Below are 19,478 nucleotides of genomic sequence, written 5' to 3'. Positions count from 1 at the left end.
TTCACCTTGGCGCCGGCGCCGCTGCTGCCGCTGCTGCTGCTGACGGTGGCGGCGAAGCCGTCGCAGCTGCGCGCTGCGCCAAGCGAATTTGCATATTGTTAACTCGTTGTTGTTTTTATTGTTGTTTTAGTTTATATTTAAACTTTTAATACTGTCGCTGTTGTCGTTGTTAATATGTTTGCAATTAGTTTGATTATGTTTCGCACTGTTTATTCCTTTTAAACTCATTTGCTGATCCCAAAAAAAACCAAACAAAATACGAAAGTGATAACAAAAGATACACACATCAAATACCAAGCAGGAGAAAGGCGCAATATATTTTATTTCGGGGTGTGCTCGACCATTTAAGTTCGCCACAACAGAGACGATTACGAACAGTGTTTTTTATCCAACTCAATTGTAATACCCTGGCAGAGGGTATTATAAACTTGTCACGCAGTATATACAGTTTGTCAAGAAATTGTTGTGAAAAGAAACAAAACTTGTATTTGCTTTTTGTATTTAAAAATAATCATTATTTCTACTCCTTAACTCGATCAAAGAACCAACTACATTCGTTGATATAAGAAACAATGTAGAAATCAAAGAAATGTTTATTTGATTTTTAAAATTAAATATACTATATATAAACATTTTCCTTTGTCAAGATCATTATACACTTATATATTTCTACAAAAAACAAGTGGGAAAGGCTATAGTCGAGATCCCGACCATAGGATACCCGTTACAATTTTCAATATATTTAAAAGTGCTTTAAAGAAAGTACTTGTATTACTTTAAAAACATTAAATCGCCATAACTGCTGTTCTACTTGTCCGATCTTGATGCGATTCAGTGGGATAACAGATAATACTCATAGATAACGTTAATTACCCCAAAAATGAATAATCTTTAAAACTGTGGGTGTGGTGGTTTTTCGCGATTTGCGGGGACGGAGGGGGGCGTGTCAAAAATAAAAATTAAACTTCACCTGCGTGGGGTCTTTAGGAATCTGTGTGCCAAATTTGGTTGCTCTTTCTCTTATGGTCTCTGAGATCCCTTTGTTTATACAGACGGACAGACGGACAGACAGACAGACGGACATGGCTATAACAACTCGGCTGTTGATGCTGATCCACAATATATTTACATTATGGGGTCAGATATACCTTCTTCTCTCTGTTACATACATTCCAACGAACACAATATACCCTTTTACTTATTTTTTAAGTAACGGGCATAAAAATTTGCTTGTTTTCTGATATATAACTCAACCAATGTCACAGAATATGCGTTTTATACATTCTGACGAAATTTGTTCTCTTATATGTATTGTTATGTACATCTATATGTTTGTAGTTGTTCTATTGTAAGCACTAAAAGCACAAGTGTTAACCCACTCGTACTTATATTAATTGACCCATACCATCAGCATCTTAGCTTTAAGCTTTCAAGGCACAAATCCATCAAAATCTTTGTCGGTGCGACAATCGCCACTTACATGCTAACCAATTTGTCACTAATTACCACTAATTGAAATGCCTTTAACATGTTAAACCGAAAATGTAATCCGTTAATTCCCAAAACGCGCCATCTCCCCAAACATTTTCCCGCCCACTCACCCCCCGTTTTCCACCTTGTTGACGTGAGCATTGCGTCGTCGATTTTCGAACTCTCACGCAAAAAAAAGTTATATAAAACACATAGAACACTTAAGTATTGCATTATCGACAGTGAAATACCCTGTGGCATGTGCAATTACTTGTTATAAATTAATGTTGTTATTACTTGTTAAGATTAATTAAAGAAGTGATGTGCAAATCAAAAACTCTAATTATTTTTTTACGATCAATCAAGTTAATCGAATTAATTTTCATGAAATATCAACAACTCAACTATAATTTGAATTATTAAATTTTTTAATCACTGTCCATTTTGCCATACTTTCCCCTTGACGTTTTTTTTTTTTTTTGTTTGAACAATTCAATTTAAACGGTCATAACTCTGGCAAATCTTAACCGATTTACTTGCGAAATTTTAATTTTATCATTATCCGGCCTCTAAAGTGATTGCTTTTGTTTTGTTTTATCACTGCCATTTTTTATATTTTCACATGACACTTAAAAAAAAAAAAAAATAATAATAATTTGGCAAAAACTCGATATTTATAACTCAATTTAATTCTTGTCAATTGATCGACACCTCAATTCTATATTATTTTGTAATTCTTGCCAATTGATCGACAAACTCAATTCTATATTCTAATCGATTTTAAACTCGATTCACAGTTTGTATTTGCTCAACTAAATTAAACTTTATCAATCTATCGACAATTTAATGCGTCATTTGAAATAATTTAAGCAAGCCTGCAGAATCAAAAAAAAAAATTTGGTCGAACCTTGGCTCTATTTAAAGCAAAACAATTTATTTTATGTTGTCAGCCGACGGTAATACTGGTATTGTATTATTATAAATGCACAGAGCTATTATACCCATGTCAGAAATATTGTGCAAGTATAGGGTGTAAGAATACTCAAGCTACGTTAACCATTTGTAAAGGGCTCTTTCTTGCGAATTAATTAAACGAGACGCAGCTTCATTAATTGAAATAAATAATAAAAAAAAAAACTCATGATTTCGTCTTGAGCGAATAGAAGGGGAGAAAGATTGGTGAACTTCCTGTGATGGTGACGGTGACACTGACGATGCGATGGAATTCCAATACAGGGTAAGGGGTTTGAGGGAATAAAGGGGCTGGGCCATGTCGTTATTAGTCGCCGATATCATTCGCCCGAAAATACTTCGTGTAGGCAACAGGCGTTAATATTCAATTAAGCGAATTTCTTGGTTTCTGTAGACGTGTGTGTGTGTGTGTGTTGTGGTGTGTAAATTATATATTCGTGCTTGGCAAAGCTTTCGCATGCCGCTCAATTAAATCCGCAAATATCCCAGTGCCACAGAATAGAAGCTAAAGCCAGACGAATCCGAATCCGAATTCGAATCCCGAAGACCAAAACCGAAACCGAAACTAAAACTGAAACTAAAGCCCCAGCGCGTGTGCAGATCCCATGAAAATGAAATAAAGGCTGAGCCCCGGCTGTCAGAATAGCATAACCAGAAAAAAGTAAATAAATTAATATAAATAGAAGAAAAAAATAGGTTAAGGCCACCGAATCGCTTGGTTGGCTAAAAGAGTGTTACGTTGATACTACACCTGCCAGCTTATAAGAAGCGTAGCTAATTAATTACACATATTATTTGTTTTCAGAAACCTTTTTGACATACTTAAAATTGAGCTGCTAACGATTGAATTTTATTTGATGGTATGAATTTTATTTGTAATAGTTTATTGATTAATATGCATATATTATATATAAACATTTAGTTAAAGAGTTAATCGAGTATACAAATTATTTAAATTTAATTTCCAATGTTTCACGATGTGGACTAAGTACAAATGCTAAAAATTGACATACAAAATTTTTTTGTGTTGAAACATTTAAATAGGAGTTAATTAACGTTAGAAAATATAACTCCAAAAAAGCTAACGTTTGAAGTTATTCAATAGTATGGATTTTATTCGAATTCTATTGGTATTAAATTCACTATATATTTTTTATAATTGACAAATAATCAGCTGACAAATTAAAGTAAAATGTACATTTTTCTTCAAATGATAACAACAACGATTGCGTGTGGCATTAATATATTGACAGCCTTTATTTTTCATAATTTTGAAATGTAATTAATAAAAATGTCACAATTTGGCGATGGGAAGTTAAACATCAATTCGCATCAATATCATCGAAATTATGCAAAAATTTCGCAGTAAAAAAACAAACAATGCACAATTGATAGTGTGACCGGACGAGTGTCCAAAAGACCTTTTTTAATTACATGTAAAATTAATGTTTACGTGTGGTTTTGGCGGGTCAAATGAAACTTTATTTTTTTTGTGGCTTATGCACACAATTTTATTAAAATCACTTTCCAGATTTTCAACAAATGACACAATTAATATTTTTGTAATAAAATTCGATCGGAAACAATAATTACATTTTCTGTTCGTTTGATTGCATTGTAATTGGAATTAAAAGCGATTTGTAAAAAATATACATGTATGTTATAAGAGAATTTTATAAAGATACTCTGCGCTAAATGTTTTACGAATATTACACACCATATAGAATTGCGTGTTTTAATTAATATGTAAAGTTGTAACTAGCTGAAAAATACAATGTAGTACTAAGAGAACATTTTTTTTTTAATTTGGAAAACTCAAACTCAATTCATGCTGTGAATAAACTTCAACAAATTGAATGGAAGCGTTGCCATTAGTTTTCTTGGATTTTAGGAGCATTTCGCGTATATCATTGAATTTAATGTTTATTGCATATATGTACATTTTGCAAACGTTAACAATGCATCAAAGAACAGATTGCTTTTACTGCAGCAGACATCATGTAATCATTCAGTGCTCATATTTCGTGAAAAAGCCATTAACAATATGCCATAAGCTTGACGACGGAGCCTTACACATCAGGCATTGAAAATTGCGCTGACTTTCGAGTAATTATTTTCAACAGCTTTTTGCCAGTGGAGCCTTAAGTCGGCAGACCAAAAAGATTCCATTACAAGGCACACCACACGTCCCATCAAACCATACCACACCCACACCCACACCCACATCCACACCAAACAAGCACACACCCAGCTATCTGCAGCAGACTAAGTTGTTGCTGATGCAACAAGCGGTGGCAATGTAACAACGTAGATTCAACACGAAGAATAAGATTCTGTTGTGCATTTTAGCATGACAGCTTGGACAAGAGTGAAAGGAAGAAAGTGGAATGGGAATGGGAGTGGGAGTGGGTGGTGTGTGTTGTATTTGAGGATTGCTGCAATATTACCCGACGGCAACTTTATTAAATTTACGCAAGTAAATTGCAATTTTGCATAGCACAGTTTTGTGCGCTATCCATTAAATTGCAACATTGCGTATACGTAATGAATGAGCAGACAGCAGTTTCTGAGTGCAATCCCCACTCGCTCCTCACACTCGCTCTGGACCACAGTAATTGCCAACCTCCCCACTGTCTATCTGCCCGCCTGTCTGTCTCTCTGTCCATTATATAAACGCCCGTGCTGTCCCCTGTATAATGTCCTCCCTGTCCACAGGCTTATATGTAATTGACGCACTTGCATATGATCAATTGTGATGGCTTCAACAGACCGTGCATATACACAATAAGCTGAAGGACATTTACGAGGGACTTTAAACGTTAGCTTGCGTACAAACATATTCATTAGCACTTGAGGAGTACTCTAATGAGTCAAATTCAAAACTGAATACCGAGTATCATTCGCAATAATTACAGTCAATTGTTGTTTAATTTGTGAAATGTCATATTTGTGTAGTTATTATGATTGACAATATCTCCTTCAAATTGTTGCTTAAATTTAATACTTTTAATTGAAACATTTTTAGACCGAAATTCTAATTACAATGCTAAACCATGAAACAACCCTTAAAAAGAAGCTTCACTTCAATCCCTTACCAGAATTAAATTAATCGTTTAATTTAAGCTAAAATGTTCGGTTAATTAAATATGTTATTGGTTTTCAGCTTATATTATAATTAAACATAATAATTATCAAATACTTTGTTCATTAGTTAAAAACAAATATTTTTTAAGCATTTTTAACATAAATTTAGCACTTTACAATCTAATATTATATTTCTTGTAATATCTTTGAATACATATCTCAATTTCTTGTCTAATTTCCCTGCAGAGGGTATTTTAATTTTGTCAGTACATGTGTAATGCCTTAAAAGAGCAATGTTAATGAAATGCTATATAGTACCTGCCAAAGGAATGATCAGTTTTAAATTTGTTAAATATCGCTCGAAAGCTTAATTTTTTAATAAAAATCTTTATCGTTTATTAATGTATTTTAACTTAAATAAAAACGAATTTTATTTTGGCAAGAGTATCAAGTATTCGTCGTGCTAAAGATAATCGTAATTTCTTGTTTATTTTCACATCTAGCATGGTATCGGAAAAGATAACCAACACAGAAAAACGAATTTCCACACACGAAAGGCAAGTCAACACAATAACACACAACAACACAAAAATGGTTGGTGCTGCTTTTATTCGTCTGTCAACAGGACTGGCATATCACATGCTAGCCAGATTATTATTAATTATTTAATAATTAGCTAACTGGATGTCTTTTTCACTGGCGGCAGCATACAAAACAAACAGATGTGCCAACAATATTAACAACGACAACTACGACTACAACAAGAGCAGACAATCAAACAAATTCTGTCAATAAATATTTATTAATCGTGTCCACAAGCAAATATCATTAATTATACGAAAAAGTCAACAGTATGAGATGGCAAAGAACCTAACTATTAGAACAAAATTTAGCTTAAGGTTAATGAAAATGTTATTTTATTAGAAAGAACGTACGCAACATTTTCTTCATTAAGACTTTCACTTTTAGCTTTCAACATTAAATTGTTAATTATATGATCTAAAAAACTTTTAAATGTGAATGTAGTTTTATAAATGAATTAAAGCAACGTTCAGACAAATATCTTAAAGATATTCTGAATTATTTTTATTTCTTACAAAGTTGTTATTTATTATTATTGTTATTATAGGAAACTAGCGTATGTCCTAGTCCAGCACTCACTCAATTAATTCTAGCCAAGTGTTTAATGGTTACTAAATACATACTTGACAATTTGTGGTTTTGGCCTAAATATGTACGAAACTATAATTGGTTTGGCATCAACTCAACTCAGCTCAGCATTCGTGTTAAGCCTTTGATCGAATGCGAAGCTATTCTATTATATATTTGTGATAAACTGAGGAGTCATACACTAAAAACAAAGAAGACCAACTTCTAAAATCAAGAGCATTCATCTTAAATATTTTGTTCTTAAAATCAGATTTTTTTAAGACCAAAATACTAAACTAAGATTATTTATGTAAAAAATCTTAAACTCTTTATATAAGAATAAAAATCTTATACTGTTGGGAAAGTATAAATATGTACTTTTTCATATGGAACAAATGTTAGCCCCGTGGCGCTCTGGTTAGACAAACCGCTTCAGTTGTGAAGCAGTGTGCGGCGGTTCGAATCCCACTCGTAACAAATTAAAATAACATTTTTAAAATTACTAAGACAGAATAAAATGTATAATATATAAATCAAAATTAAAGAAAAAACAAATTATAAATATAAAAAATAATTTTTACTATTTTTATTTTTTGATTTTAATTTTAAGAACATTTATTCTTAAAATAAGAACATGGTCTTATTTAAAATGTTCTTGAAACTAAGATGCGTTCTCTTAATTTAAGAATTTTCTGTTCTCAACGCATTTTTTTTGACCAAAATTCTTAGTTCTGAGACCAAAATCTTGATTTTAGAACATTTTTTTCATCAGTGTATATATCATGTTGTTTTTTCAGAGCAGTGCTTAGTATAGCGCAGCTTTCTTGGCCCGTATTGACAGCATCTTAGCGCTCATTATAATTATTTGTCTGTGACATGCGCTCGGCTCTTGAAAGAAACTGTGTCAGCCTAAGATTATGGCTAAGAGAGCAAGACCCAAAGGGTGGGTTTGGTGAGCCACTAGAGGGCAAAAGCAGTTCTACTAATTAGAGGTATGTACCAAGGATAAGGTTGCTTCTGCTGTTGCAGCTTTGTTGATTTAGGTAGCTTTAGTGAAATTGAATCTGTAAATGAAGTCGAATCTGTACACGCTCTAAATAAGTAGTAAAGGGGCTGCCAGTCAAGGACACTTCTTGCCATGGCAGCCTTGAATATAAATCAGGAGATGTGGCATAAACAAAACGCAGGCCCAAAATGGAAACATCTGCTAAAGCAGCTCGAGAGTGGAATACCCAAAGCAAAGCCCAAAAACGAGCCGATGCAGCAGCAGCTACAGCATATTTACAAACGTGGCCAAAAAGGGAATGGATTGCCACGGCCAATGCAAATGGCAAAATAATGCGTTCAGGCAGCAGCAGCAGCAGAAACTGCAGTGCAGAGCGTCAAGAGAGAAAATGGCAGAAAACGAAGAAACGAGCTTGGGATAAAAGCGTAAGAGAAAGACAAAATGGAAAAGATGAGCGAGCAGCTCTTGTTGGTCCTTGATGATGCAGGACCAATTTACATGGGCGTAACTAAAAGGGGCGACGTTGCATTCTCCTTCTCTCTCTTGCTCTTTTTTTTCGCTCCGCAACTTTTGCCATTGGTCTGGTATTTTACGGCTAAAAATAAAATATAAAACGACCAGAATAAAATGGACCATGGAATTAAGTCATGTGGCAAGCAAAATTGGATTTAAAATCATTATGCGAGCTGCAGACGAGAGTGCTCGACTCGGAGATACCATGTACCTGTAAATAGTATAAGTGTTACAGATTCAGGCTTAATTTGGATAGATCTGTCCTTTTAAAACTACTTTAGCCGGTAGAATTATCAAACATTTCCTATCTATTGACAAATTTTATTATAAACAGTTTTCGAATCAGAAATATATTTAAATTCCAAATTTTGATGAAAAACTATTATTCTTATGCTCGAATTTTTTGTCCATTTTTTTCTAGTCGGCTTATCCCGTTATTGTTGCAACTAATGCATCACATCAATAGATAGATAGATCAATAGAGATTGAATCTACGCACGCTAGATGGCGCCACTGCAAGACTTCACGTGCAGCTGATCAAGAAAACACCTATGAAAATTTTCACGGAAATGTCGCGTTCACAGTCGTGAGAATTTTCCTATATGTAGTTTGGCTTTCATTTATTTTTTTTCTAAATAGTAAATGTTCAAGTATTAAGAACTTTAACTGTGTAGATGATTCAAAAACTAATGATGGTTACTTGTCAACAAAAATTTCTAAAAACAATATGCATAATCATAAATCAGCAGTCACAACAAGACTATTCCAAATCAATATACATATGTTTTTTAGGAAACAAAGAATATTTGAGAAATGCATTTATGGCAATTACGTTTGTCACATCTGAAGTGAATTGTTAAATACTTAAGTTGACAACTGTTCTTACGTGTAGTTAAATTTTTATTTTAATTTTTTTTATTTTTTTTTTTTTGCTCTTCCGCTGGGTGCGTTGCAATAAATTGCGTATACGTAATATGTGCACATGCAATGCGGTTGGATGTAAATGCTAAACAAAAGGACATGGACTAAAAGAAAAGGACATGCAGCTGTTAGCTAACACGCAGCAGTCTATTGCAGCACTTTGAATTATTAAAACTGCACCACAGCAGCACAGCAAGTAGCAATAACAACAACAACAACAACAACAACACGAACAATGAGAACAACAACACACAGACAAAGACAACACGCAAGTCAGTTTTGTGCATGGCCAATGTCCAGTCTATTCGTATTATGTCCTTCATCCTGTCTCCAGCTGTGTCGCTCTACTGTTCTATGAGCAGTTGAGTATAAAGCAAACACGTTATTTTGGTTTTAATCCAAACGCCAATTGCCTTGGCCAAAGGTCAAATTTGTCAACGCGAAATCGATACGAATAAAAGAGATACAAAATTGGTTGGCAAAGTAACCTTTAATTAGTCACTGTCAAGGCCAACGAATGCATTGCCTGACTGCGTTGACTGCAACTGGTGACAGTTCGCACAAAAAAAAAAGCACAAAATTGAAATTGAAAATAATAAAAAAAAATGAAAAATTTTAAAATGTTGAGACGCACAGCAAGTGGCGTCGGCAGATAAAGTCGTCGACTTAAATCTTCGACTGTGCTCTGTTGCTGGATGGCAAACTGCCAGACATGTCTGACACATGACTCTCCATCTCACTGGCATCTTACTCAGGCACTCAGTTATTCAGCAGCCTCCCAGCCTTCCCAAACCCCTTCAAGTGTCACATTTGCATTTCAGTTTCACTTCCTGGAAACAGGTGCCTGCAAAACCAACAATAACAAAAGCAAGCATACATTTTCATCTTACAAATAGCTTGGCATACTTTTCAGCATCGCACAGTGGTAAAAGGCCAATTTTACGTTGGTCAATTAACATTTAATTTAACTTAAGAATTGCAGACGGGTTTCTATTTAAAATACAACTTTGAAGCTTGTCAAAGATCAAATAATTGAAAAAAAAAACAAGTGCGAAAGGCTATAGTCAAGATCCCGACCATAGGATACCCGTTACTTTTTTCAATATAAAGTACTATAAAGAAATTACTACCTAATAAGAACTACTGCATACTTTTATATGATTGTATTGAAATAAGAACTTTATTGATAACATTGGTTAGATATTACTCCCGTTTTACTTGTCCGATCTTGCTGCGGTTAAGTGATATTATAGATAATATTAATAGATAACGTTAATTACCATAAGAACTGTATTATCTTAAAAACTGTGGGTGTGGTGGCTTTTCGCAATTTGCCGGTGCGGAAAAATTTAAAACAAATTTAACCTGCGTCAAATTTGGTATATCTTTCTCTTATAGTGAGATCTCTGAGATCTAGGCGCTTACATGGACGGACAGACAGACAGACGGACAGACAGACGGACAGACACACATGGCCATAACGACTCGGCTGTTGATGCTGATCAAGATTGGGGTCGGAGATACCTTTTCCTCCCTGTTATATGCATTCTAACGAACACAATATACCCTCTAACTTATTTTTTAAGTAACGGGTATAATAAAACAGAAAAAGAAAATAAACATTTTATAAGTAATAGCAAGGTAATGACTGTGAATTGCCACATAATTTTTTTTACTGCCGCTTTTCAAAACTAAAATCATTAAGAAAAAAAAACAAGCAATATTAACTGTTTACTTTTCAACCTTTAATTTTAAGAACTTCTTGATGTATATTTTATACATTTATTGATCAATCTTTTTGTTTCAAAAAAAAAACTTTTCAATGTATTGAGAAAATTATATTTTATGGTCAAAAATTTTCCGATTTTTATTAGCAATTTAAGTTAATCGAGCCACTGTACGTCGTCTATTTGTCACACTGTGCATGTGCGAGTGTATGCGTGTGAACTTTTGTACATGTGCTGCCAAATACAGGGAAAAGGAAGAGGAAGAGGAAGAAATTGGCATCTGCAATGCAAAATTGTACAGAGAAAGCATCATGTAAAGCATTTCTCCAAACAAAATCATGTAAAACATTAGCATGAAATCACAAGTACGTGATTTCTCAGAAGCTTGTATGCTTAAATAACAGCGTGTCTCATATTTTGTTAGATAATAAGGCTAACTTGCAACTTGAAGAAAGGATTATGTCCTAGAAATATGATTTAACGAGAAAAAATATACGTTTGCAGCTGAGAAACAAAAGAAAATTTTATTTGCCATGCTGTACTACAGTTTGGACTGGATATTGTTGTTATCTATAGCCACATAAATTGTAGAGATACTCGTATGAATTGCTTTTGATTAAAAGCCATGTAAAACAGAAACAGTCATGTGATAAGCACACGGAATATTCGCTAACGATAAATTTGTCAATGACAAGCGCATATGAATAGATAAATCTGTTAAATAGGTATGAATAAAATATGAACTAATTACCTAACCTCTAAATGAAAAGCTACAATTACCAATAAATTCCATGAATTATTTGACAGATAAAGGCTGATCTAATTGTGAAACAGAAGCGACTGAAATGCAAAAGTTTTTTTTAATGTAGTTTTAGAATTGTTGATGCAATCGTCAGAATGACAATCAGATTTGATGCTAAGGATTAAACTGGGAAAGTGACAGCTGGCTTAGAAATTTCTGAGAAAAACCCAGATCTGCTTAAGAGGGATGAGATGGTTTTAAGTTAAATCTCTGGTAGATAAATGCTGCGACTGAGGAATATGAAAAGAATTTTAAAAACCCGAGATTAGAATAAACTATCTACATAAAAACGTTTGATGGACATTGATTTTAATTGTCGCTATGCCAAATCGAAAATTTAATGATTTTAGTAAAATGGATTCTGTGCATCTGTCAGATGGCCATCAATTCCGTTAAATGGTGACAAAGGCATGCTGAAGCCGAAAACGTAATAAAATTCAACTTGACAGTTAAACTGCATCCAGATACATATGTCTATATGTATACTATATATATTAATATATTGACCAAAAAAAAAAAAAAAGGGCAAATATAAAACTGAAAGCAACGAATGAACTGGCCAAAAAGTCAGCAAATTATTTTTACAATTTGTTGTTTGTTGCAGTGGCAGATGCAGTCAAACTAAGACTACAAAAAAACAAGTAGACAAAATGCATGGCAAACAGCAAAAGCAACAAAATTGCCAAAGCGGAAATACATACAAACAAACACACACGTACACAAACAGAAGTTGCGGAAAAAGTTTTTCATGCTGCTACAAAACAAAAAAAAAAACCGCAGAGCAGGTAAAATAATAATAAATAAGGGTGTGTCAGCTGAGGGTGCTAGACAACAAGATACCCTAGGAAGTTTTAGCCTATGTCCCTAATTTCTCTTCAGTCAATTATTTGCAGCGTATTAAAACTAAAAGAAAGCTTAATGAACAGAACATTTGCTAGACATTATTATAATAGCATTATATGATTAATATGCTTTTCGGCTATTTTATGAGTCCAGGGTATTCGAAAATTCATATAGTACGAGCCTGGCATCGTGTGCTGATAAATTGTCGAGTTTCGTTTCTTTCGATCCTTTTTTTATATTTCCTTTTTTTTTTTTTGTTTTTTCATTTCATCTTACTGTTTGCTGGTGTTTCTTTTGTTGTTGCTCGTTTTCATTGCATACTTTGAGGCGGAGCCACAAGAATTATGACCAGGCGTAAAGAAGGCGTGGAAAGCGCAATGAATTATTAATAACGTGGCCAAAGTCGCAGTCACACAGGCAACAGAAGCAAAAGCGGTTGTAGAAACAGAAACAGCGACATAGGCATTGGCAATTTCGTTCTGTGATGCCACAAAACCAAAAGTCAATAAAATGCAAAAGGCTTGTAAAGTAAACCACACAAAAACCGAAGAAAGTCAAACCAAAACCGCACAACAGCAGCAACAATGACAACAACAACAGTAACAACAACAACAGTAACAACGATAAATGTAAATTGGTCTTGACATCAAATCAGACGTGTCAAACGGAGTCCCGAGTGCTGAACAAGTAGCCAACAGCGATTCATCCTGTCCCCCCTCTTTCCTTTATTTTAGGATTTTATTTTAGATTTAGGAGCAGGTCAACGGCTGGCAGATAACAGCAGTTTCAGTAACATGCATATACATAAATGGGTTGCTCACAAAGTTGTTGCGAAACCAATTTGCAACATTAATTTATAATTTCAAAAACAAACCAAAACTTTTCACCTATTTAAAAACTTCTGTTTGAGCAAAGAAACTAAAAAAAAAGTAAATAAATAAATAGAATGTTTACAACAAAACTGCTAACAAACTGCTTGACTTTGTTAAAATAAAGCCTGAGCTTGACCGTAAGGAAATAATTGCACATAGAAAAAATATAAATTATTCAATAATTCAAATTGCGGAATTTTGTATTTTTGTATTTTTTTAAGCATGCATTTAGGATATAAATAATTAAGACTATTCAAGAATCAAATGACAATGTCTTAGCATTTGAACAGGCAAATAAAATCAAAATATTTGAAGGGCTCAGATGATACAGATTTTTTTTTCAGAGTGAAATGTAAAAATATCTTTTAAGTGCTGTTCTATGTTGTGTAAAATTGTCAAAATCATTTATTGAAAACTTTTTATGTGAGAGTCAATAGAGTTCATGGTGCTTTGTTGATAACTTTAAATGTGTTTTAAACAATCTTGCAGTAAATGAGCAATATGTCGATTATGAACACTATCGAGAAGAAAGATACTTATACATACATATGTAACTGTATTTAAATGAAATCTATTCTTCTGTGCATTATAAAACTAGCTTAATGACAATCTATAGTTTGCATATGAAGAAAAAAGTTGATAACAATGCGTTTGAAATTATTCAATGAATCAATGAAATTTTAAATATAGTACTGCTGTTACTCATTTTGGTAGTTTGCCTGCTAAATGTAATCAAGCTTATCGTTATCAATGCGATCAGTGTTATCGATAGCGATCAAAAAGTGGCATAACAACCCTCGTAATTGCTGCTGTTGCTCATGTTGGTGTTGGTGTTGGTTTTGGTCTTGGTCTTGATGTTGTTGCTGATAGCGCACGTAGAGACACTGAACAGACGAGGCATGCATTTGTTGCATGCCACCATCAAGTGGATGTGTGTCCTGGCCTGGGCAAACGACAACAACAACAACAACAAGTACATCATCGTCCCGCCATCGGCTTAGCCTGGCTTACTTCCAGCGCGCTTAAGTGCACTCGAGTTGCCTGTAAACACACACGCGCCTCTATGCGCGAGGTAGTCATATAAAATTACACACACAGATACAGATTGTGGCATTGTGGGCGTGGCCGGAGGGCGTCAGAAGGATACTGGATTGGCAGACATGATACGCTTTTGTCTAGGCTCAACAGGATGCGGCAAAGGATGCGTATATGATGAGGCCGTAAGGCTGTTTGTTTCACATTTTCAACTTTAGCTTTGCTTCGGTTTTGTCATTGGCTTTACAATCTATAGTATTACTTTTAGTTTTAGTTTCAGTATCAGTTGTAGCATTTGCATTTACTTGAGCTTCTGTTGCATGCAACAACATCCCTCCAGTCTAGTTATTATGTTGCTCATGTGAAAAATGACGCATTATGCATTACATTTTTATGGCCTTTACACGATCTCAATGTGTGTGTATGCACTGTCAATGTGTTTTTGTTTCGTCAAATGTAACCCCACATCACATCATCCAAATACACACACACACACTCATCACACACACATCACACAGTGGCAAATATAAGAGTTGTCTATGGCAGAGATTTTTATGTGCAATTTTCAACATTTTTTATACATACATTTTTTGTTTATTTTTTTTTTTTACTTTTTTGAAACAAAATTCGTGTGGATTTTTTGCCTGCTGTGCGCGAATTTGAATTTAGTTGATAGCTCGGGCTGCGTCCCGAGGGGGAGGGAAGTGTGGCATATATGTAAATATATATATATATACCCGTTTGTAAGCGTAATTTAAAAAATGTTCTATGGCTTCTTTTAGACATTATTTTTTTTATTTATATATGTTTTATATTATTTTTTTTTTTGTTTTATTATTTTGCTTCTTTTTTTCTGTTTGCAATGCTTCTGGGAATTTGAATTTGAATGCTGAAGTGAAGCTTAGATGTTTGCCTTGGTTAAGGGTTTTAGAAATTAAAGGAAATTGTGGTAAAATTGTTGCAGTGAATAAAACTGAAGTTTCTATAACTTAAAATTCCCCCATAGTCAAATTTCAAAAATTAAATATAATGTGAAGACTAAACAACTGATTAAGAAAATGATTATGGATGGACTTGATAGTCATAGAAAGTAACTAGACGAGTTGACAATTGCATAACATTTTTTATAAACTTTTAATATAAAATACTCGTAATATCTGTGTTGACTATAAAGCTTATGCTCAATTATTATTCCATTTAAAAGAAATGTACACTTGTTGCCTGTCCATTTTTTAACATAACAACATTTTCGATAATGGAAACAAAATTTCACATAAAAATTTATATACTAGGAAACGAACCAAGAGACGATGTATAAGACAATATCATACACAGAGCCTGTAAGATTGGTCAAGATATTTAAAGAAATAAAAAAGTTTTTCATACTAAAGGTTGATTCACGATCGTTTTAATGGCATCTATCATATATTTTAGTCAAATCTGGTCAAGGAATATCTGGAAAAAGGTAATTCGTTTTATCGAATTAAAGTGGCACCTGATCTAGAATATATATTTTAATGAGCATATCTTTGAAGACATTAGACACTTAATGATAAAATTATAATGCCCTCTGCAAGGGTATAATGATTGATTACATAAATCTAAACATAAATCATAACAGAGTTGAGCCTGGATAGAAAGAACATATTTTTGCAAGGTCTGTTCATTATATCAATGTTGACATCTTTGTGTATTTATTTGTTGTACTTTGATTCACGTTGCTTTAAAAATTTTCTTAGGAAAATTTAGAGGTTTACGACTGTCTGAATTAAGTTGTTCAATATATTCAGAATAGACTGTAAAAGTCAACAATTTCAACTCTTTCTTTCACTGGTTGCTTTGTCATTTTCTCTCAACACTGAAAATAATTGGCACGATAAAAAAAAAGCAGAAACAAACAGAAGACTGTCCAAAATGGCGTCATCAACACATTGCACTTCCGTTTCCGCTAACAAACTGCAGTCTGCAGTCTGCAGATTGCAGTGTTAGCCACAATTAATACCAGCAAACAATGGAGCCCGTGTTGCCAGCCGTGGTAGCCGTTGGGGCTGGTCTCAATGCTTTTCAGTGCATTGTTTATTGTTTATTAACGCGCTTTTGGCCGGTTGAGCGACGAGACGTTGTCGATGGGGGCTCGTTCGGCGGGTTCAGGAAAGGGGTCAACATAGAACGTGATAACAACAGAGTTTCCTGATTCTTGGTACTGTTTTAATGCTGTTTGCTGCAGGAAGCTGCTGCTGCTGCTGCTGTTGCAGGTGGCCTTGAACACGGCACAACCACCGACAATAATGACAACAACGCAAAACGAAAACAACAACGACTGCGACTGCGACTGCGACTACGACAACGATAATAACGTTGACGAAGTGGCTCAAAAATTGCCCCAATTGACACCGAAACGCGCGTGCGAATGTTGCGTGGAGTTAACGCTACCAGCGCAGACGAGACATTGAACGCGCCAGAGCAAAATATCAACACAAGAAGCCAGCGAAGCAGACAGACGGACCGACCGACCGACAGACAGACCGGCCAGGCGGACAAACGGCGCCGTTGGGGCAAACACTGGACGCCTAACAGCGTCAACCGAGTGCCGCACGAACCCAACGCGAAGTGCCATTCGTGTCAACGAATCAAGTCGAGAGGCGAGTCGCAACGAGTTCTTCTACCGAATGGGAAGCAAGCAGCGAGTTCACAACGAACCGAATATACTCTTTGACAACTCATTTTATATCTCGCTCCACAAAATATTCTGACTCGAATTGAATGCGTAGAAATATAAAAGTGGTATAAATAAATTAATCATAAATCATGTAAACAATCATAATATAATGAACAATTTATTTAAATTATAAAACATAAAAAAGTATGTAACCTTTGATGAAACCTTTCACATATGTTGTTTAATGTTAAAAAATCTAACTGGTATATGTTATATTCTATTTAAAATTAACTATTTATTTCAAGCTAAATATAACAAAAATTAAAGTGTATGCTATTGTCAATAAGTTAAAGATAAGTTGTAAGTAAAGTGAACAAATGCACAAAAAAATTAAATAACTGCTTAAATTGTGTAACACTTTGCCAAACCATTCAGAAAACTTAGAAAGAGCAATAGATATTAAATAATAAGTATATGTAAATATTAAGCTTTTCTTCAAACCATCCTTAAAGTTAAGAATGAATTAATATTTAGTTTAGTCACCTGATATAAGTAGTAAACAGCTACATAAAACAATTGAAAATATTTAAATTTCGAACAACATTTTAAAAGCAACTCAAAGCGGAAAAAAAGCAAAAAAAAAAGAAAATATTGCGATTGATATAAAAATATATATAGAGAACAAGTCTTGTTAAAATCAATAGATTATTATTCAATAGTTTATTATTATACCATTATGAAAATTAAAAAATAAGATTTCGATGTTATCACATATCTAATGGACTCTTTCTAAGTTGAGTTGAGCTTTCCCCAAACCATCAATTTCAGTTGGCAGCGCGCGGGTTTTTGGCGCCAAAAATGTGGACTTATAAAAGCTACCGCAGCGAGCTTTCGACTGCAGCTTTCATTTTGCGTACTTTACAATGGAACAACTTGGCAATGGAACAAAAGCAAACATTCTCATCAATGCGGCAGCTTCTTCAGTTGCCCTCACATGGTTCTTCTGAACGGTTGAAGTCGCTCTTTTACGTCGTTAGCCAATAGTGTGAGAGGGGAACTGAAAGAGTTGGCCACAAATCGTCTTTGGGGTCAGGATCTAGGTAAAAAGTTGTGCGCCAGCGACTTCAGCGATTGCATGTGTGCGAAAATTAGCTGAGGCGGGCCAAAGGTCAAAGTGGCAAGTGACAAATGGCGTGGGATAATATCCATGGTTCAGAGACCACATGGGGTTATTTGCAATATTAATTAGTATGCTTTGACCTTGCCAATAGACAAATTCCCATTGAGTGCCAACTGTTAAAGCAAATTCAATCGATGAACTCAAAATGACTATTATAACTTGCATTCCATATGTTTAGAATTCTGATATATTTAAATGAAAGATAGAACTCAGAAAACCGACAAATCAAAGAACAACTCTTTTCTTAATCTTCAATCTTAGAACTTTGTATAGGGTTTTCAAAATGCAGAACAAACAATTTGACTATAGAAACTCGTAGACGAGTAATTAAACTCGGTATGTTGATTTGTAAAGGCAGACCTACCCATTTAACTTGGAGATTATACGTTAATACCAGCCAATTTGGTACTTATATTTGATACTGATACAGACGCATGTAAATTTCTACAGACTGATCTGCCAATTTAACTTTACACTGTTTAAAAATCTGATTCTGATGAAAATTCTTAGTTTTTAGACAAAATCTTAATTTTGAATCCTTTTGTCTAAAAAAAAACTGTGTCGAGAACTAAAACATCTTAAATATAAATATTTCTATTAAAGACAAATATTCTTAAATTTCGACATTGGACTTTTTTATCAGTGTAGAAATCAGAGACTAAAAGAAGACCTCGTAAATTTGGTATATGAATCCCAAGAGTAAGATCCAGAAAATTAGCTGAGTCAAAATTGTTTACTTAATTATAGAAACTAATAGATTATTCTAGCTATAGCTATGCAATTTGCAATATATGCCTATAGTTAAGGCTGTAGAAAATCAAAAACTATTTAAACTATGGTATTTTAGTTGTTATTTAAATGTTGTTGTCTCGAAATCTATTTTGGATACCTATTGGGGTTGAGCTAACTAACCCAACAAAGAATACCTCAACTTCCTCAACAGACTCTCTCAATATGAACATCAGTACAATCATATGTACATACATACAATGCAATTGTTTGTGGTAAGTGCTTCGATGATGTTGCTTCTGTTGCCGTTGGTTATTGACACACATCGCTACACTGTACGGCACTTTTGTTGCTGTTATTGTTGTTTCTATTTTTTTTTTTTCATTTGTTGGTATTTATCTGTATGCATAGCACGAACAACACACGAAATTGTTGTGTGCTATTTGTGAAAGCCAAGCCCGCACACTTGGCCAATTAAATGTCGCCAACAGTCAAAAAAGGGACAGAACTTTTCAT

At 34.1% G+C, this 19,478-nt stretch overlaps 1 protein-coding gene across 1 annotated transcript in view; it reads right to left on the bottom strand.

The window, feature by feature from the left end:
• LOC117785843 (mannosyl-oligosaccharide alpha-1,2-mannosidase IA) overlaps positions 1–19,478 on the bottom strand; it is a 70,913-nt gene that overhangs the window by 44,226 nt on the left and 7,209 nt on the right. The window lies entirely within an intron of this gene.

The sequence above is a fragment of the Drosophila innubila genome, chromosome X, assembly GCF_004354385.1.
Source record: "Drosophila innubila isolate TH190305 chromosome X, UK_Dinn_1.0, whole genome shotgun sequence".
NCBI lineage: Eukaryota > Metazoa > Arthropoda > Insecta > Diptera > Drosophilidae > Drosophila > Drosophila innubila.
The sequence above is the reverse complement of the archived record's forward strand: the minus strand, read 5'-3'. Positions and strand labels throughout refer to the sequence as shown.